Below are 22,831 nucleotides of genomic sequence, written 5' to 3' on the forward strand. Positions count from 1 at the left end.
GTTCCTCAGGCCATCCTAGCAACAGGCGCTCAGTGTTATTTTCTTGATTAATCCCTTCTTTATACTATTTATTATTTGGCCAACAGTGAGAAAGGGTAAATGTGCTGGGCAACTCAGTAGTCACTGGGACACTCTAAAGGTTGGTGGGAGCGGGGGAAGATGTAGAAGTTGGATGGAAGAGCTCATGCTTCTTCAGTACCCAGCTCTTTTTTCCCCTTTGAAAGGAACTTTATGATCAACCAACTTTCAAACATTTCTTTATATATTCTTTTGTTCTAAGAACTAAAGCCAAACTGCCTGGTCCAATTCTGGCTTTGTCACCTAGTAGCTGAATGACCTTGGGCAACATCCATCACCTCTCTGTGCTTCACTTTCACCCGTTATATAATCGAAATAATAACAGTGCTTCATAAGGTTTTTATAAGTATTAAATGGGTTAAGACGTGTAAAGCATATTAAACAGTATGGCATACAGTGCATTCTCAAAGGCTGGCAATTAATATTACTATTAAGCAATGAGGAATTGCCGCAAGAAAAAAGAGATATTAGAACTTATAGTTTCTAATTTACTTCCCAGATTAGTAAAGTGCTACGATTTTAACATGCGAGGATAACCATGAAGAGCTAGAAATTTTTACAATATGGAGCATAATGAAAGAGAATGAATGGAAATGTCAGGGACAGCTATGGAATCTAGCCTCATATTCGTTTTGCTGTAATACACACAAACTGAATTCCTTAAGCCATTTAAGAATATAGATGATTACTTGTGTGATACCTAACAGACTCTGAGCAAAGCATTTATCAAATGCTTCCCAGATATTGGTAGTGTGAAGATGAATAATGCTTGGTCTTTGTTTGGGGCATGCTTAAACTTGTGAGATGAACTGGTACATATAGGCCAACACTGAAAAGTGCTAACACCCCAGGTCTCTCTGTTGAGACTAGAGAAGGTGTCATAGGAGCTGCATCTTTAAAGATGGTCAGGCTTTTACAATGGGGACAGAGTGCATCTTTTGTTAATAGATTTTTAGCACATTTTAATAATGTGAAGTGAGTTTTTGTTTTGTTTGCTTTATTAAGATCTGAGAGGACAGCAAAGTGCCAAGTACCAGCGACGGTTTATTTGGTACGAAGGAAATGCTAAGGTTAGCAAGTGTTTTGTTTTTATTTTAATAAAACATTTTAGATTTTATTACAAACTTTTAATAAAGTTGCTTTTTAATACTTGGAGGACAGTAGCTACAGATTCTCAAGGTGCTTTTGTGTCTCTATCTTTATAATGTACTTAATAAAATCAAGAAAAATGCTTACATTAGCCATTACAGGGAGAGACTTTGTGGGTCTTCAACCTAGTAACACTGGGAATAACCTGGGGGAGCATTTCATGATGTGGGAGCTGGGGCCCAATCCAGATACTGAAACAGATTCTCGAGGGGAAGCCTGGACTTTCTGTCCAGGAATCACAGATGCTTAAGGACTATGGGAGAAACCAGAGCTCACTGGAAGCTTCTGCTGTCGATGTGAAAACTGCTAATTATGTCTGTGGTCCTAATGCATACTCAAAAGTGAGATGAAACACCATAAGAAAACACAAAAGTGAGTTGAAACAATAGGAAGTATCGTCAGATCTTCGACTTGTACTTATCTGGTGCCTTACTTATCCTAAGAAGCAGCTATGAGAGACAGTAATTTAAAGATAACAGTATAATTCAGAAAATATATTTAGATTTCTAAAGTTCTGTCGCAACTGCTAGAAACTCAGATAATCATTTGGTCTTTTGTCTCTATTATATTGTTTTCTTGGAAAAGGGTTCTGTCTCCTTGTTCTTAACTCCGTTTTTCTCTCTCTACTGAGTAACAGTCAAAACTTGGAAGGTGTGTTTACCTGGAGGGAATTTTCAATAAATTTCAGTTATATAATGTAAAACACGTGTGTTATGGGGAGAAGAAATAACCTTTAGGGGAAAAAGTTGGTCATTTTAATCAAAACATGAAGAAAATAAAACTTAGCTTCTTATAGGTGTCTGCTTGGTCACGTGAGGTTATTTCGAGACCGTCAAGTGTCCTGTATACACAAACCTTTTATTTAGGACGCATCCCGGACAGATCTTCACATAGTTTTGGCCGTATGCTGGTCATAGCAAGTCTGTCTTTACTTTGATGCTACTGTGGCCCCGTATCTCAACTGGGCCACTGCAATCATTATTCTAAGTCCTAAATAAAGAGAGCAAGGTAGACATTAAGAATATTTTTTAATGAAAAATTTCAGTCAAACCACAAATAGAGGATACCATACCCATATATCCATCACTGAGATTCAGCATTTATTAAGTTTATATATGTACATGTGTATATTTTACGTATGCTTCATCTGTCCTTTTTCTTTTGTTCTTGCTAAATTATTTGAAAGAAAATCTCAGATATCATGTACTTTAACATACTTCATTATTTACCTATAAAATGTAGTTATTTTATAACCACAATGCCATTACCACATTTAACCAAATTAACAATAATTCCTCAGCATCACTTAACATCTATCACAACCAAATTTCTCAAATTGTCTCAAAAATGGCTTTTTATCATTTGTTTATTTGAATTGGGATCCGAGTTTGGGAAAAGGACATTTTTAAGGGTGGTACTAAAGACACACTTGAAGAACTCTTTCTTCCTGATGTAATTAGAAAAAGTGGGGGGAAAACCCACACTCTCATGGGATTTCCTAAGTATTTTGTGGAAGGAACTAATACTTTTTCTCAATTATCTGTCCTTAAGGGGCACTATGATCTATCCCCTGAGAATGAGCGATCCAATGCACTTCTTAAACAATGTAAACCACAGTTTCTGGTTTAATGAGAGATTACTTTTCACATTGCATTCCATGTCAGTGCAGATACAGTGATTTCATGTTCTAAAGTTAGTCCTGCAATTACCATTTTGATTGCTCTTAGAAAAATGCACACAAAGAATACAGTGACTCAGCGAAGGGTTTTGCCAGTGGTTTGTAGTTTTTAGCTTTCCAATTATGATGGAATTGCATAAAGAATGTATGACTTGGTGTTGCCTTTTTCTGTTCTCCAGGCCTTTCTCTCCACACACCACCACCAGCACCAACTGTATCCCACCTCCTTTATCTTAGTTTTATTTAAGGGTCTGAGAAGCACAGTATACAGGTAAATTTTAAAACGCCATAGCACTTCTTCTTAATAGGAAGTAAGCTGTCCGTTCCCTTGTGATTACAAAGATTTATAGGCTACATTTAAAGAAAATAATCCAGAGAGTCCAAAGAGGTCTAACTTTGTACATAAATTGATATTCATGCGACACATCAGTCTATGAGGCGATCGAACGTTTTTGTTGCCAACATGAATGGACACTCAGAGTCGAATACGATATCTTTCAAGGGAGCATGAAAGTGGGGGGTGGGGAGGATTAGTGACTTGGAAGGGAGGAAGCTGGAATCAGGGAGGCCACCTAGAAGTTCTTGCAGTAACTTCGGCACAAGTTAATTAGCAGCTGGACTAGGATCCCATGTGAGGCGACAAGAAGAGGTACTAAAAAGATTTGGAAATATCCTTTCAGCTTGGCAACTAACTAGATCTGGGGATTGAAGGAAGGTGGTGACCAAGAATTTGTGCCACAATACACAGTAAAAGATGCTTATTTTTTTGATAAGAGACAAGAAAATTGATAGGGGAAGGTTTATTTTTAAAATTTCGGTATCTTCGCTTTGAAATTATAGGGAGCTAAGGGGAAATAGTCACTAAATATTTAGTTGATGTGGCCAGGATACAGAGAGAAATGGGAATTATTAATTTGAAAGAAGATAAAGCCATTTATTTACCTATATAAAGTACATTAACCATCATATACTAGAAACTGTATTAAGGTACCAATGATAAAAATTTAAGAGTGTCCTCACGGAGTTCATAATATAATGGAGATGAAGGTAAATGAGTGGGTTTTCAGAGGGATGGACTATATGATTACATGTAGTTTACACAATGTTATGTAAATTTGGAAGAAATGGTAGATTTTTTTTTTCCTGTAATCTCCTGTTCTTTCCTAGTCTTGTTTTCTGTTTTTTAAAGTTAATTTTAGAGTTTGGATAAGGACTTGCAAAGTGTTTTACTGAAGTTGAGTTGAAGAGGCAGAAGTGAGGTCAGAACTTGTGTTTGTTATATATACCTGTGGTCTGGTCATAATTCCTGCACAAAGGCTACATCCTGAACAAGCTATGCGTTGCCGTATGGGGTTACCATTCATCTATCATCCCTTCTTCCTCACCATTTTCTGCCAATCTAATCCACCATTGTAGCTATTGAGCCCATTGTGTTATGAGCAGGGTGTGGGGCACCAGTCCTGTTTTATCCATCACCTTTCTTCTTTTCTACTTGTGCTAGAGATGGAGGAAGCTAGTCACTGTCCGAAAGATGCAAATAACCTTGGCAGCTTGGTGTATCTCCTGGTTCAAGGTCACTTTTTCTCCCTCTTCCATTAACAGAGAAGGAGAAAAAAAAAAAAAAACCAAAACCCAAAACAAAGTTCATTAACCAAAGCTTCAGTCTTTAGTGTCAGTAAATATTGTTTTTACGTTTTCATTTGTGATTCATCTTGAATTTTCAATGTATAAAATTATGGTCTTTTATTCTGACTTTTACATCATTTCTTATTCTCACCCAGGTAATACTTAATACTTGTATTTCTCTTATTCTGAAAAGGCTTTTGCAAACGTAAAAGATTTGATCTCTTCTTTTAAAATAGATTGACAGTCTGTTTATTTTTCAAAGTACGTGAGATGCATAGTATTTTTAATCAGTAATAAATGTTACAATTTACTTTTGTAAAGTTGGTAGCATAATAAGGCCATTTAGTTATACCACAAGAAAGGAAAACTCATAATGGACTTCATCTGTTTACGCTTACAACTTCCTGAGTCAAGTTCCCTGCACCATGTAATGGTGATCCATTAGAGATGCAAGATCTTTGGGATCTTTTAAGTACCCTATTTATAGCCATTATTTGAAGAAAGATTAATCTGTTGGTAGGTTCAAGCCTATAATACCATGACTTATAAATTGGTTGGTTCAAGTTATGCTTGTTCCATTTTGAAAATGTGACTTGGATGCATATCCTGTGATATACAAGAATAATTTAACAATGGAATTGGTTGAGCTTGGAAAAACTCAGTAAATGATAGACATTATTTCTCTCTCTGGTAGCATAAAAAGTCACCTTGATTTTTAAAGACTATTAACGTAGGAGTATAATCATCAGTAGCAAAATGTTTGCCAGTCTTTAGTGACTGCAGTGATTTCAATGAATGTTAGGAACACTTGATGAAATATATCCTGTTATATTGTACCTTCAGAAGGAGAAAATTGAATAGTTGACAGAATGTAAAAAGAACCATTTCCTCATTACCTTATTGGAAATAAACATAACTGATCTTAGTTTTCTCTTGCCTCAACTGGGTGGAGCTAGAGCCTCTTCTCTGGATTCTATAGCAGCTTGTGCATACCTGTCATAGTACTTACCATATTGTATTGGTTTTATTTTCATATATATCCTAAATGAGTAGGGCATATTAAAGCAAGCAGTCAGGAATGATTCAAGGACAGTGGGTTCCACCTTCAGTCAGTTTCTCTAGTTGTTTCAGGGCATCGCATGCAGTCACCATATGGCATCCATCATGGCTTTCCTGTTGCTTAGACAGCTACTAGGCAATTTTTGTGACTCATGAAGTCATTGCAGGGAGCCTCACCATGACCACTGCTCATGACAGTGCAGGTACCAGGCAGGAACAGACTCTCACTTGACACTTCTCAAGTTGCCAACATGTAGGGTTTGGAGCCATGCTGGCTTCCATATAGAAGCAGAGACACCAGCACCCTCCCAAACTTTAAGGTGTATTTCGATTGTATGAATGAATACTTCTTGGGTCTCTCCACAGAATCTCCTCAATCAGCTCATCGAGCTATGACTCCTCACCCTTTTAACTTCTGGTCAACATCACAAACCTAGCTGTCTTGACTTTTTATCTGTCCTAAGACTCTCTCTCACGAAACTCATCCTTCCATCCCTGATACCAAACGAAACTGACATAGAGCTGAGAAAAGGGAATAAATGTCATTTCTTCTAAGAGTGTTTGCACTCTGGTTAGAAGAATTCAGATAACCCTGTTAAATGGTGTCTGTGTTCCTTAATGGACTCTGAACTCTACAAGGACAGGAACTGTCTTTATCTTGGATCCTTGATACTTAACACAAAGTTAAAGGAGTCAAAGTTAATTGGAGAAAGAATTACTGCACTGTCTTGGTCAGACTTAATAGTTTTCACAACTCATTTTAAGCTAAAATCACTCCCATAAGTACCCTTTGCTTCCATTAAAGAATATTAAATATGCAAATATACTTGCTGCTTAAGTTCTATTTCAGGATTCCTTTTAGTGAAAAAAAAAATGGTGGACATATTTTTTATTTCCCTTGAGTCATCACTGATAAATGTCTTGTGGATGCTTTGCAGTGTAAGAGTTTTGTGGTAGGTAATGCTTCCTGAGCCTCCAAATTTGTGGCAAATTAAAAACAATGATTCTTGTGGGCTTTTACCCCTTTGTTTCAGATGTGGAATCTTTGAGTATAGGATGCTTTAGCTGTTAATTTTGTATGCTTGTAGAAATTTTACTTTAAAAATAGTACTTTAAAATTACTGTAGTATTTAAATTAATAGCCACTAATATGCTAAGCCCTAGCAATAAATAACATCTGATCTGAAATCTTTATGACAATCCTTAGAAAAGGGATCAGCGAGTTTTTTCTGTAAAGGGCCAGAGAGTAAATGTTTTCAGGTTTGTGGATCATAAGTCTTTGTAGCAACTCCTCAACTGGAAAAAAATTGGGACTCAGATATTAGGAGACTTACTCAAGATCCTCTTGCTAGTAACGACCAGCCCCAGGATTTGAACTGATTCCACATTATCATGACTCAGAAAAATGTCCATAGTAAGATATTTGTATCTGCTTATTTAGACAGTGGTAGTTACTACCTGCAAGGCACTGTACTGTGTGCTGTGAAGGTGACAGGGCCCTACAGTTTAGAGGGGGGAGGTAGTTGATGAATAGCATCCCTGTTATCTGCCCAAGTCAAGCTACAAGTGATAAATCAAGGTTTTCAGAAGAAAAATTAAATATATATTTTTTAAACTGGTAAAGCTGATGCTAGAGAACGTGGCTTCGATGTACAGCAAAACAGAGCCTCCTGATCCTGTACCTTGGATTCAGACAGATCTATCCAGCCGGGCACAGAAAAGACTCCACGTGGAGGCCAGCATTTGTAACACTGTGGGAGTGCAGGCAAGTTCCAAACAGGAAAAGATAGAGGAGGGAGCTTGTCTGCAATGCATAGTTCCTTGTCGCAAATTCCCATACAGAAAACTCCCTCCTCCTCTCTTGGGAATTAGTGAGAGGGAGGAGAATGTGCATAGTATGTGAATAGGCGTGTACCTCCCTCCACCTCATGCGAGAAGAAGGAAGTATCTGGAATAGGGAAGAAGTAAGTGTCCTCCCCTCTTTTTGCCCAGCAATTGAGTTGCTTTGGAATTTACAGTGAAAAGAAATCACTTCCAGGATTGTAGGAGAAGAAATGTTTGATAGAGAACATGGCATTTAGACAAGTCTTTGAACAATTTTCACTTGGATATGTGGAGATAATGGGGGCAGGATGAGCCAGATAAAGTAAATTCAGAAACATAGGTGCATTTGGGAGGTCAAGGGGTCAGTTGCTAGGTCACAGAGCTGGGGGATCAAATGTCCTGATGTTTTGCCTGAGATTCTCTGAGTTTTAGCCCTGAAAGTCTCAGATCCTGGAAACCCCTCAGTTCTGGACAAACTGGATGGTTGGTCTCTTGATCATTAGGCTACAAACTTGAAACTTTCATTTGTTAAATGGTAGAATATATAGAATGGCTACATGTATGGCAGGTTGCTGGACTTGTGGTATATATAATTACTTTCTCAGGTGATTCACTAGGCTGGAAATTAAGGGTGCATGGCTGAAGACTATCAGCAGACATTGGGAACCATTGAAAAATTTTTGAAGGGTGTAAGGGTTACATTGAATCTCAGATTATATAAATATGTAGAAAGGAGCTTGTAACTGTTGAATATAAAATCAGACGAAAATATATTAGGGAGTACATTGAAACATCAAGGAGGGTTTTATTTTTGAGAAGGGTGAAATCCTAAAAGAAAGAAATACAGTCCCTTTTTATTGTTCATATTAGGCTCTACAAAGAGCTACTTAAGAATTTATTCCCCAAAACTACATCCATTCTAATGTGTTCATTCTAATAGACAGTGGTTTGTGTGATGCATTAAAGGCGTTAGCTAATGCTGTGGTGATAATCATATTGCAATAATAAATGTATCAAGTCATGTTGTACATCTTAGATGTGCACAATGCTACGTCAGTTATCTCAGTATTAAAAAGAATCTAATGGATAGTGGTGATTTGGAATGAATTCTTATAATCGAACTCATGGATTGTTTGATTTTTTAAAAAATACAAGCTCTATACTCTTGTATTTTCTCATATAAAAATGTCTTTGTGTAAAGGATGCCTTTCCAATGAGTTCCTTGAAATTATTTAAGAATTCTTTTCATTATCATGATTGTCTATAATGTTCTGCCTGCATGTGGTAATCCTACCAGACTGACAATTCATTTGGTAAAGCCCATTGGATAAAGCTTCTATGGTGGCTTGTTGTTGGCACTGAACTAATAAAACTGGATGAACCAGATGTAGATGTTATCTGTTTAAGCATCCAGACAGTGTTTTAAATTCAATAACTATTTGTTAATTAATTAGTTGGATAATTTTCTCTACTGAGAAATGTAAAAGGAAAATGAAATATGATGGGCCATGTTAGTCTTTAAGTAATAAGCCTAATTACCTGAGAAATATCAGGATTTTTTTTTTTCATGATTTACCCAAAAGCTCCAGGAAATATAGAAGTAACATAGAGATTTGGTTCCTCGGAAAAAAACAATAGTTTCACAAAACTACTTTGTATTAATTGCTGTAGTTTTTTTTATAGGTAATTGTTACCTAGTTAATTATTTTCAAATAGATAGGTTGGTTATTGCTTTTTCTGCCTCAACTTGGATTGTTATACTGTTTAACTTTTTACTTTGAAATAATTTCAGACTTAGAAAAGTTTAAAAATTTGTACAAAGAATTCTTATTATTCTTTACCCAGATTCCTAAGTGTTACTATCTTACCACCTTTCACAATTGCTATATTATCTATTTTGTGAATAAATTGGAGATATGATGCTCCTTAAAAACATCAATATGCATTTTCTAAAAACTAATTTATAGCCACAATACATTTATTAAAATGAGGAAACTAACACTAAGACAATACTATTATCAAAAGAAATATTCAAATTTTCCCAATTGCCCCATAATATGTTGATGTAAAAACAAACAAACAAACAAACAAAAAAACACTTTGGTTTCAGATTTACTCCAGGATCATACATTGCTTTAGTTATATTTCTTTATTCTTCTTTGACCTAGACCAGGTCTTCAGCCTTTATCTTTTATGATCTCAACATTTTTGAAGCATTTTAGTCAGTCGTTCTGTATAAGAGTCCTAAACTTGAGTTTGTCTGATGTTTCCTCATCATTAGGATGAAGCGCTGCATTTTTGCCAGCGATGTGACAGAAACGATATTTTTGTTTTTGTTTCAGTGTATCATAACTGGAAGCATATGATATTGATTTGTTCCATTTCTGGAACACTTTTGATTACTAAGTTAAGGTATCCTGTCTGTAAAGTTACTATATTTCCCCTTGAAATTAATAAGTATCTTATGGGGAATACTTTGATTCTAGATAAATTCTTGTTTCTCAGCATACATTTACTCAATAGCTTCAGCTAGTGCCTAAAACAATTTTTGCTATAGTGATTTCCAAGTGGGACTCTCCTAATTTTTCATGTATTCTATATTCATTAGTGGAAATTCTACTGCAAAGAAGAATGTTCACTTCTCCCTTATTTATTCATTCATTCATAGCAGTACAGATTCATGGTTTGTTATTTCCTTCTGTAGATTTTAACCTCATACTGTCATTATTTATTCTGTAGCTCAGATGGTCCCAGATTGGGCCACTGGGGGCTCCTTTAAACTTTTGTCTTTTTGACATGTTCTCATCATTCTTTGAAGACTTCTCTGCTTTCTGGCATGAGATGTCTCAGGCTAATTTTATACTTTCCCTGTTCCAGCCTTTGAATCAGCCATATCACCAAGGAGCCATGGCTCCTTTTAGTTGAGAAGGGTTCTTAGGAAACAAAGTCTGGATGCTAAGTATGCTCATTGCTATTGTGATATCATTACTTTTAGAACTTCTCAGCAAACAAAGCTAGAAAATATATGCATATGTGTTTCTGTCTATATGTGTAAACATACATGTATATACATGTGTATACATATATGCATATATAACACCTATATGTACATATTCAAAATAATGTGTTTATGCTGTCTTCATGCTCAATTCTGACCCAATATCACCAGGTTCATTCTGGTGTTCCCTCTTTCTACATCTTTAACTCTTTTCTAATAATGATAAACCTAAATTTCACCTACAATATATTTACCTATTTTTTTCAATTCTAGAATATACATAGAATACTTTTATGAATACCAATACCATCATGAAGAACTTCCTATAAATCATTCAAAATATTGTGTTCAAAAGTTACTTAGGTTAGTTCCCTTCCCACTTCAGGTTGGTTCTGTTAGTCATTCGAAATTCAGTTAGATTGATTTGTTTGGTTCTTTTCTTCTTTTTCTATTTTGGTTTTCCTCCTCTCCATCTTTGTTTTCACTTATTTATCTTTTAAATGTGTCAAATATTACCATGATTCTGAAGGTCAGAACAAAAGAGGTGTCTGTACTTCCCATACCTATTTCTTCTATCCTGTTCACATTTCCTTATCTTTTTTACTCCATTTCACTTGCCTACTGCAGACAACTCATTTCACTAATTTCTGGTTGTGTATTTTGTTGCACATATGAGCAGACATGGATATTTTCCTTTTTCCCCCCTGATATCAAAGGATCAAAGGTAACATACATTAGATATTCTTTTGCACTTTACTTTTTTTTTTTTTTTTTAATTCCATACCAGTTTAGAGATCTTTCTCATTCCTTTTTTATGGCTACCTTGTACCCTGCTGTGTACTTCTACCATAATTATCCTTGTATTCTCTTGTATGGGTATTTAGGTTGCTCCCAGTGTTTTGTAGGGATAAACAATGCTGCAAAAACTAAGCTTGTACAAATGTATTTTCAGATTAATATAATTTTTATCTTATCAAAGCAACTTAATTCAAGTTTTCTCTAAGTTGTCTTTGATGGAGAGAATTTTAGAGTTATGTATGTATTAACTTGTTTTTCTTCCTTTGGATAAAATTGTTAAATTCTTCTACTTTTAAATACAGAAACATACCACATTGGGACTACACACCATGAAATTTCAGTAATTTAATTCATGTTTAATGTGTGGTCAAAAGAGCCCTTATGCTTCCTGGCTTTTTATTATCTTAGGTAATCTGAGTAGCTTCTAACGAGAGGTTCTAAAAGAATTTGGGTAACTGGTTTTATAGCCGTAATTGAGACACAGCTCCGCATAACTCCTTCCATCCACCACTTCCTCCTCCTCATACAGGATACAGACCTTAAAGACCACAAGCAAGGCCACATGCTTCTCCAAATTAATAGTTTTTATTATTATTATTATCATTATCAATATTTCTAAACAATGTATTTTCTAAACACTGGTTATCTAAAATCTATTATCTGTGACAAAACACAACATCCTATTAAATAGAACCATATATATTGTGGATTTACAATATAAGGCTGCTCTACAACACCTTTTAATATCACTTTTCTGTTCAACTGTCACCACTTACGAGGAAGCCAGTCTTAATTTTATTTGTACATCCTTTTTCTTAAGTGTTCACATTCTACTGGTTTCTTAACTTTTAATCTAAAATCAAAGCATATCATTTTAGTTCAGATGCCATGTGTTGCGTTTTATCTGATTCTCATGCACTTGAACTCGAGTTTCCTTGACAAAGACTCTGTTGTTTCTGAGTCGATTGACTTTAACCAGAAGCTGGTGCTTTCTAAGCTTCGTTTTCGAATGGGCTTTGGGAGCAGTGTGGTGTGTTCCTCAGGGATGCTTACGAACTCTGATGGTTTTCTTAATTCTGAATTTAGTTAAAGTGATATAATTTTATTTGTTGGCTGTAACCATGAAAAGGGGTTGTTTTCACTGTTTCTAAACAATAAATTATAGATAGGAATACGAATACTAGGGGAGTTTAATTTGAAAACTTGACGATTAAGTTATTTTCTTATAAGAAATCAATCTACCTCCATTTCCTCTCTCCCTCTTTCTCTCCTTTTGTTCTCATTTGAGTTATACTTGTTATACACAAATATATTCTCATTGTAGAAAAAAACCCTAAAAAGCATGTCTCCCATGTCTACTTCTGTTATTCTTCTCTAGATGCAACTACTACTGTTATTTTATGTCAAATTCTGATACTTTCTCTGTGTTTGTGCTGTCACATATATAAACTCTCATACATGTTTGGGACTTGGGGGAGACGAGGGGGTGTTTTTCCTCCACAAAGGCAAAGGTGGGGACTTCAAGAATATCGCTTTTCAATTTTGTTTCTGCTGATGGAAAGGGGAGAAGGGCCTTTCCTTCCATTGTTGGAAATCTGCTTAGGCAGCTGACTGCTGCTCTGTGCTGTCTGAAGATGAGAGGGGCCCATGTGATGGAAGCTGCCTCTAGAGTCTGAATGTTTGGTTACAGGGTGATGAGATTAGGGATTATGGTTGTGAAGGACCTTTGTAGCATGGTGGGGAGGGGGCTAGCAAAAGTTTGTATTAGGGTACAGTGTGAACATGTTGTTAGCTGAAAGATGTGGTAGGATTTGTAAAGGAACTACCAGAACCCGCGGAGGTTGGTATGAGTGTTACCCCTCCCAACAAGATTCCTTTTGATGATAAAGGTGATAAAATCATCACTTTTCTTTCCAGAACTCATTGGCCATGAGACCATATGGCCAACCAAGGAGAGGGGCAAAACCTCATTTTTTAAGTGGAAGGTGTGGCCCCTTTTCCTCTGCAGTACACTGGGGAGTTAATGTATCCAGCTGCCATGCTCTCCAAGCTTTGGGGGAATTAGACTTTTCCTGCTTGTGTGTGGGGAGGGGAAGAAATTCAATTTAAATTGATGTTTTAAAATAAAAAAGAATATGCCTTAAATATGCAAGAACTACTGTAATAAATTTCAACTTGCTTTCATTTATGGAATCTGCTCAGTATATCTAAGGAATTGATACCCAAGTGGAAGTTGGGGTGCAAGGTAGCAGAAAAAGGGGTAGGTTTTGGGGACAAAAGTTTATTTACATATCCCAGTGAGTTAAACTATCTCAGTAAATGGTTAGTGGTTTGTTTGGTAAAGAGATACAATTGATTTGCCTTTCAAATGTATGATCTATGAAATGTCATAAGATTATTCAAAATGATTAAGTCTAAACCTTAGAGGTTTCCCTCTTTATTATTTAATGTTGCACTAAATTTGGCATATCATGCATGCATATTTTGTTAAATTAGACTGTATCTTCCTCAAGACCAGGAGGCTTATTTTATTTTCTAACAAGTCGAGGAAATGATATGTGCATTAAAACTTGTTAATTGAACAACACTGCATTTTGGCAATTTATTTTTGCATAATAGCAAATATCTGTACTAGAAGCAAAGCACTGAAGTGAACTCTGGGCACCTCAAAACGTCTAGAAGGTGATACCCTGCCGACAAGGAGCTTATTGTCTACCAAGGGAGGCATAGACAGCTGAGTAATTTCATCATAATGTGATATAGTAATAGAAGACAGTCCAGCATCTCAGAGGCATACTATAGTGGCCCTTAAGCCCTTAAAAGTGGTTTGAGTATTAGAGAAGACTTCTTGGAGGGGACCACATGTTCCCTTTTAAGTTAGGAAATTGTATATTATTTTACTTATCCTTATCTACCTATAGTCGTTAATGTTGAATGAATAAATGAATGAGTGAAATTGAACCTGATATGAGCCTTGTAGTATGAATCTAAAACTAGAAAAATAAGGGCAATGGGAGGCGAAGGTATTCTAGGGATGAATGGTGAGGAACAGAAGCAGAAACTCAAGAGTTTGGGTCTGGTGTTTTGTGTAGGGATGTTTTGGAGCTCGTGTTTTGTGTAGACATAGCTCAGAGATGAGATTGGACTTGTTTCTTTAGGTAGAGGAGGTGATAGTGGATTTTTAAACAGGGAGATGATAGAAATTTTATTTAATTTTTAAATCCCTCTGGAGGTGCAGTGAAGAAAGGATTAGATGGAGATGAGAGTTGGAAGCATGAAAGTGTGTAGGCTGGTGGAATAGCCCAAGTTCTTCAGTAAGAAACATGGTTACAGAAACTCAGAGAAGTAATTTGAATAAGGACACACTGGGAGTGGAGACTGGTAGGAGCCGGTAACTCACTGTGGTGAGGGCATGTGAGTGTGGGGTGGAGGTGAAGTTCTGATCTCCAAGATATAAGTAGAAGTCTGATCTCTGAGATATAAGTAGATACGGCTTCTGAGAAAGCTCTTGGTTTCTTATAAAAAACCGGGAGGGACCTGCCTGGCATATTCCCTTGTCCCTGCCTAGAGTACATGCAATGAATGCCTCCTAACTACCAGAGGGTCTGGGAAATCAGGATTTTAGCCAAGCATATTGCCTCCCTGAAGAGAACTGTGCAAGTCTTAGGCTGGCATGAAGTCTGTTTTCTATTTTTTCTTTAAATATGTACAATTTTTATTTGATAATTATACCTCAATAAAGCTGGAAAAAATAAGAGGGAAAATACAACACAAGCAGGATGGAAACCAAGGTCTAGCTAAAGTTTGCTCTTTTTTCTTTTTTTAAAAAGGTGCTTTTATATTTTTTCTAACTCTCATTTTTCTTCCTGTGTGTGTGTTTTTTTAAATTTCATAATAGTTTCAGGTATACAGTACATTGGTTAGACATTTATATAGTTTATGAAGTGATCCCCTAATTACTCTGTTGCCCATCTATCTGGCCATTACAATACTATTGGCTATATTCTCTATGCTGTACTCCAGGCATCCCCAACTCCTGGATCGTGGACAGGCACTGGTCTGTGGCCTGTTAGGAACTGGGCCGCACAGCAAGAGGTGAGCGGTGGGCGAGCGAGAGAAGCTTCATATGTATTTGTAGTCACTCCCCAATGCTAGCATCACTGCCTCAGCTCCACCTCAGATCATCAGGCCTTAGATTTTCATAGGAGCACTGGTCCCTGGTGCCACAAAGGTTGGGGACTGATGGTGTACTTATGTCCCCATGACTGTTTTGTAACTACTAATTTATATTCCTTCATCCTTTCACTTTTTTCATTCAACCCCAAACCTCCGTCCCTCTGGCAACCAGCAGATTGTCTTCTGTATCTGTGAGTCTGTTCTATAGTTTATTGCTTCTGTTCCTTAGATTCCACATATAAGTGAAATTACATGGCACATATTTCTCTCTGTCTGACCCATTCTACTCAGCACAACACCCTCTAGGTCTATCCATGTTGTTGCAAATGGTAGAATTTCACTTTTTTAAGGCTGAGTAATATTCCATTGTATATATGAAATGTAACTTCTTTATCCACTTGTCTCTTGGTGGGCATGTAGGTTCCTTCCATATCTTGTTCATCCATCATATATAAGAATAAACTCAAAATTGATTAAACACTTAAATGTAAGACCTGAAACCATAAAACTTCTAGAAGAAAACAGGCAGTAAACTCTTTGATATATCATGCTATTAGTAATTTTTTTTGATATATCTCCTTGAGCAAAGGAAACAAAAAACGAAAACAAATGGGATTATATAAAACTAAAAGTTTTGTACAGCAAAGGAAACCGTTAACAAAATGAAAAGACAAACTACTGAGTGGGAGAAGCTGACAAGGGGTTAATATCCAAAATTGATAAAGAACTCATACAACTCAACAAAAAATACAACTGACAAGGGGTTAATATCCAAAATTGATAAAGAACTCATACAACTCAACAAAAAACAAATCCAGTTAAAAAATGGGCAAAAGATATGACTAGGTATTTCTCCGAAGAGGAAATACAGATGGTCAATAAACATATAAAAAGACGCTCAAGATCACTAATCATCAGAGAAGTGAAAATTAAAACCACAATGAGATATCACCTCACATTTTTTGGAAAGGCTGTCTTCAATAAAGCAAAAAACAGCAAGTGTTGGCGAGGATGTGGAGAAAAGAGAATCCTCATACACTGTTGGTGGGATTGCAAAATGATATAGACACTATGGAAAACAGTTTGGAGGTTTCTCAAAAAATTTTAAAAAGAACTACCTTTTGACTCAGCAATTGTACTTCTGGATATTTATCTAACAAAAACCAAAATACTAATTTGTAAAGATCTATGCACCCCTATGTTCATGGCAGCACTATTCACAATAACCAAGATATGGAAATCTTTCTTAAAGTATGAAATTATGATATATAAAAGCCAAATTCACTAAAAGATCGTGAAGGCATGAAATTCAGAGTACAAGCACTTTTATATTCTTCATGTTTTACAGAAAAAAATCTTAACATTTGGTGATACATACATTCGTTTTTAATGCTTTATCTGGATTTTCTATCACATCTCTGCCCCCTTTTTTGTTCCCATTTAAGAATTTGAGACATTTTGGCTAAGAGGAACAAAGAGATTTAATTCTGATTGAATATGAAACTCCTTAGGCCTGGATAATGTCTGTATTTTTGCTAAGTCTGGAAAGATGTAAGTTTTAGCCAACACTGGAACAGCTTGAGAAACTATTGAAATCATACATATATTGTTTTGCCTCTGCTACAGGAGAGTTCTTCTGTGTGGCCTGGTTTTACTTGATGTGGTCCTCGTTAATCTGGTTGGCTGCTTGAGGTCTTGTGCGTTGACCTAAAGGATGTTTGAGAAATATTGGTTAATATAGTACAGTGTGAGAAGGATTTGTTACAGATGCCATGTATCATTAATATAGGCACTCTTTCTTTATAAACCAAATATTTTATATAAAAATGCATAGTGATAACTTGTATTAATTAATTCCCTCATTTTCCCTATTTAAATAAGAGTCCCCTCAAAGGCTTCATCATAGAATGAGGTGAGCTGTGTGTGTCTGTCTTAAAACTCTTGCTTTCTGCCAAGATTTAAGTGAAGTCTCCTTTTAGCATGGTAAAATAGAAATATGAATTAAGGGAATAATTTTATACAAATTAAGTAAATAAAAACACTATAGCAAATAATGTTTTGTTTTTCTTTACATCAAATAAGTTTTGTTCAATTGCTGAATAAAGCAAGATACCGTAGAATGAGACCAGATTCTAAAGGCTTTTTGATACTTTTCTAATTGGTAGCAATTAGAAAAAAAATCTGGTAATTTGACTATTGTAATATTAATTGCTGACAGCCCACAGAATATTAGCATTCAGCTGTATATTTCTCTCCCTTTGACTTGGTAAGTGCTATGTATTTGAATCTTTAGTTTGGAATTTTAAAATTTGGTTTTTATTAAAGTTAATAATTTAGAGTCAACTAATTCTACCAGGGTTGTTATGAAAAACTACTGTCCTTGTCCCAATGCCTCTACTGCTACCTCTCCCCTGCTTTTAACTCTTCTAGAATCTTTGAGGATTTATGATCATAACTACTTGTAGCATGCTTTTATTGCTCCTGCTCTACTTTTTAAAAATTATTTTTTAAGTGCAAGGCATTATTTATTGAATTTCCACTAAGGGAGGTAAGAATTTAGCTCACTTTCACTACTTTCCTTCCTCGCTACACATAAGCATGTCGTCTCCCCATCCTTCCAGCATAGTTATAATATAATTTTGGAAGGATGAGTAGTTGGCATTTATATTCTTATAACTATGCAAACATAGCTGAGCCACACAGTGTGTATATATATTTATTATATTTTCCTTTCCTGCATAACTTGTTTTCCCTGGAGATGGTTTTTCTTTTACAGATATACCCTTAAATCAACTCCAAACCTTCTTCAGCTTGCCTAAATCTCTTCTTGGTATATTAGAATATACTAACTAGTTTATTTTATTCTTTTCAAGAAACTTCTTTCAGATTTTCTGATATGCTGCAGTCTAGACTGACTGCTTTATAGACTGCTTCACAGATAGTGGGATTTTCCTTCACCATTATCTTGGGGATTCTTTCTGCTTCTACCTTGTGTTTAATATCTTATTACCTGGATTCCATTTCTTACTTTTTTTTTTTTTTGGTATGTTTACTCCCCTGTTTTTTTGTGGAGCATATCCTTCAGTAACTTACTTTGAAAGGGTACATGATATATATTTATATATATTTGAGACTACATTTCAGAAAATGTCTTCATTCTGCTTTACAGATTTGGATGGTTCTGGATACTTTCAGAGATTTTCTATAGGTATCTCCCCACTTCCAGGTGTCAACTTCAGGATGGGCTCTCCTGTAACAGTCACTAAATCTAACTCTTCTTTTCCTCTGCAGTTCTTCTCCAGCATCATGTGGGTGGTGGAAGTTAGGAGCATGTTCTTCTCTAGAAGTGTATCTTTCCTTTCTCTGCATCTTCACCTTCCAAAGTTATCACAGGTGCTGATAGTTGGTATCTTATTTTTCTTTGTGGTTGTCAAAGAGGACTAGAGCTGGATAACAGTTAAAGTGGTAAAAGCATATTTTATTCAGGAACTATCGCAAAAGGAGAAAAGAGACCTAGATATATAACTGGGCCCAATTCTGAATACAGCAAGGAAAAATGAGGATTTACAGTCAAGGATGAGGGTGAGAGAGAGGGTTGGTGGATACAAAATTAGTAAAAAGGAGATATCAAAGTTAGGGTAATTCTTGCTAAACTGACTTGAAAGATTCTTGCTGAAAGCAGGTCAGGTGATCGGATATCAAGAGTGGGGATGAAGAATGTGATTAGATATTGAGGGTGATCAGAAATCAAGGATGAGGAATTCTCTCTAAACTGACTTAACAGAATCCTTGCTACCATTGGGCTATGCAGGCCCAGTCAAGGCCTAGCCTAGAATAAGGCTCAGAGGAGGCTGTTTAGTTTGGTTAAGAGGAGAAGCTGTGTCATGGTTGAAGTTCTTTGACTTCAGGTGTTAGTAAAAAAATTCTCAAGGTAAGACATGTAATACTTCTCATAAATGGCGTCACTTACTTTTTTGTATGACATATTATTAGGATGTGAAATAAAGAGTAGTACCACAGCCATCTAAATAACTTTCTGGAGAGAATAATATATATATTTTAAAGCTAATCATGCTGTTATTAGCCATATTGAAAAATTTAATCTAAACATGTATGTATATCAGAAGAAAATGATATAACTTTATGTCTAAAAACACTTTGTCACCATATACTTGGAGAGTGTGCTTTTGTTGCTTCTACTATAGTTAACAAGTAAATTTAGGCCTAGGAATCACAGGTGTAATGTGGGGCGTTTTTCTACAAAGGAAATATATAGCAAAGTAGGCATATTAAAGGTTGATTATCAATGTAGTCTTGAGTTAATTTACTATTTTGGAAGAGTGTACAGTTTCTATTTTTGGTTGCCAATAGTAACCTCAACCAGGTAGTAGAAGGCCAAGCTAATAAGGAGAAATCTTAGGGCAAGCTCTTGAGCTTACCTGAGTGCAGAAACAGACATACGAATTTATGTTTACAATGGCGGACAAATATAAGTGTCAAGGAAAAACAGAACAAAACAAAAAACACGACAAAAAGACACAAAGAAAGTGAATTATAAGCATGGGCAGTTAAGTTTCTAGTTTGTTTAAGCTACCAGTATTGATGAGGAATTACAGGATCCCTAAGAATTTTGACTGAGGTCTTAAATCATCAGGAAATGAATTTTGAAATCAAGAAGAGCATATTGTTTTATCTTTGAATAAATTAATAGTATACCCACTCCTTGTAATAGACTAACAATCCCCCCAGGAGACATATGGTGAAATTGGAGATTATACAAGAAGCATACTAAAATGGTCAAGATAGGAGTTGCCTGCCCATGAGGCGTATAGAAAATCAATAAGAATGTAGACATGTGCTGTGGGGATATATAGCAATTTTTTTTGTAATGTCATGGATGATACGAATAGTATTGATAATAACAAGATTACATTATTCCAAGATTTGGTGAGATGTGAAACTAGAAAATATCACCTTACCCAACTTGTTATAAACTTATGGAATTGAATACTATAAGAGGAAGTAGGGGTGGAAAATATAAATAACCTCAAAAATGATTTAACTAAATTTGTGGATGACAGATCCATAATAGGTTATTATAGGGAACTAGGATGTTTTGGGTATACTCTTAACCTTTGAGGTTGACATCAAAGAATAGCCATTCTTCCCACAACATGTCCCTTGGTGCCATCATCAGAATCCTGGGCAGGAAGGATCATGAGTCTGATCCAATGTGGCAAGACCCATTATACTCTGATCTGTGCCAGATTTGTGTGGGTTGTCAATTTAGAGTAAATTCCAATAAGAGGATTGTAAATTTCAATAAATGAAAACTTGAAAACCTTAACTTTTATGTTTCCTTTTTTGTTAATTCTCCTTTATGTAGTGAACTCTTAAAGTCCATTTTTCAAATTTTGGGGTGATTTCATTACCATGTAGCCTGAACTTGACTATGATGGTGCTTTGGTTGTAGTGTAGTAGATGGTAGTAGTGTCCCATATCGTAGGTTGAACAGAATCAACTAATAACCCTAGGAAATTAATCTTTTACCCTTGGCATTTCTCTTGTACATGAACACACTTTTAATTTGCAGTTTAAGATTGAGAGAATAAAGTAGATTCTACTTTAATTATGAATTTTGTTTTTTCTGGTAAAAAGACATACAAAAATCCCCTTTTCATTTGATTTTAATCTATAGGAAGGCGTACAGGTAATTTCACTGTTGTCAGGTACAGAGATTTCTTTTCCTTGTTACTTTTTCTTAAGCGGTTGCTACATTTAAAACTGATCTAAATGCCTTTCAGCCATGTGTAGGAATCAACTAAAGATCTTGTTTTCACGTGGATCTGGATTCCGTATGTGTGGGGTGAGGCCTGAGATTCTGTCTCCACGTGAGGCTGCAGGGCTGAGAACCACATTGTGCACAGTTCACATTTGCACACTTTGCTAATACAGCACTGTAGTTTTAAAAACCAATCTTGGTTTCAGCTTTCCCATTAAATATGTTTTTGGAAAGTTTAATTAAATCATTTATATGAACATGATCCAAATATTATATTTATTTGGATGTTGAACTCATCTAGAAGTTCCTTCTTTCCACCTATTCTGAATTCTTCCCATCTCTCTTCCATTTCCATTTTGTATTGAAAAACAGGGATGAAATAACAGAAATGTTTCTCGATTCTGTTAAATTTAAACATACATATGCACATGCACACACTCTTTCAGTTCTGTGTATTTTGCCTAATTGCTGGCAAAAAAACAGTAAAGGGATTTAAGGCTTATGAATGTTCTACTTGGAGGAAATTGTAATTAAGGTTATTAAGGCCTTTGGGTTCCTGTGTATATTTTAAGATAATTAGGATTTTATGTGCTTTTTAAAGAGACAGCAACTTTTCCCTGCCCAATTATTTCCTCTACAGGGATGAGCATGTGCATTTACTGCATATGGTTCAAACGGCACATCTACTTTGTTCTTACAGGTAAACCACTGATGTCAGGGATTTTTTCCCCCCTCAATTTCATATGTGAACCTCTGATAAAGTAAAAACTAAGAGATGGAGACAAATGGTCCATTGTAGTTTGGTACCGAAATTATTTTTAAAACCACATTAGCTTTCCTTTCGCCGCTGGGGTCGCAGTCATGAGTATGCTCAGGCTGCAGAAGAGGCTTGCCTCCGGTGTCTGCGCTGTGGCAAAAAGAAGGTCTGGTTGGACTCCAGCGAAACCGATGAAATCGCCAATGCCAACTCTGGTCAGCAGATTTGGAAGCCGATCACCGATGGGGTGATCATCGGGAAGCCTGTGACTGTCCATTCCTGAGTACGATGCCGGGAAAACACCTTGGCCTGCGGAAAGGGCAGGCATATGGGCATAGGTAAGCAAAAGGGCACTGTCAGTGCTCGAATGCCTGAGATGAGGAGGATGAGAATTCTTTACTGACTGCGCAGAAGATAACATGAGTCTAAGATTGACAGCCACAAGTATCACAGTCTGTGCCTGAAAGTTAAGGGTAACGTGTTCAAAAACAAGTGCATTCTCATAGAACGCATCCACAAGCTGAAGGCAGACAGGGCTCGCAAGAAACTTGTGGCTGACTAAGCTGCGCCCTGCAGGTCTCAGACCCAGGAAGCACGCAAGTGCCCTGAAGAGCGGCTCTGGGCCAAGCGAGAGGAAGTCATCAGTACTCTGTCCAAGGGAGAAGAGACCAAGAAATAGAGCACCACCCCTCCTACCTGTGCATAGTGGCCTTGGCGATTATATAGATCAGTCATTCAATAAAATAGCCTTCATCTGCCTTAAAAAAAAAAAAAAGGAAATCAAATTATTATTTAATTTCTTTAAAACATTTTAAGGCAGAATAATTGTTATTTACCTTTTATTTCTAAAATAGCTTTGTTTTCTATTTAAAAAGTAACGTGGGTTTATTGAAGACATTTATGAAG

General features: G+C 36.1%; 1 protein-coding gene and 1 pseudogene across 2 annotated transcripts in view; both read left to right on the forward strand.

Annotated features, from left to right (window-relative positions):
- The window catches only part of RSPO2 (R-spondin 2), a 141,176-nt gene that overhangs the window by 30,000 nt on the left and 88,345 nt on the right, over positions 1-22,831 (forward strand). The gene's annotated exons all lie outside the window — the stretch shown is intronic.
- Positions 21,504-22,657, forward strand: LOC120595460 (60S ribosomal protein L19-like; annotated as a pseudogene).

This window comes from Pteropus medius, unplaced genomic scaffold (assembly GCF_902729225.1).
Source record: "Pteropus medius unplaced genomic scaffold, Ma_sr-lr_union100, whole genome shotgun sequence".
NCBI lineage: Eukaryota > Metazoa > Chordata > Mammalia > Chiroptera > Pteropodidae > Pteropus > Pteropus medius.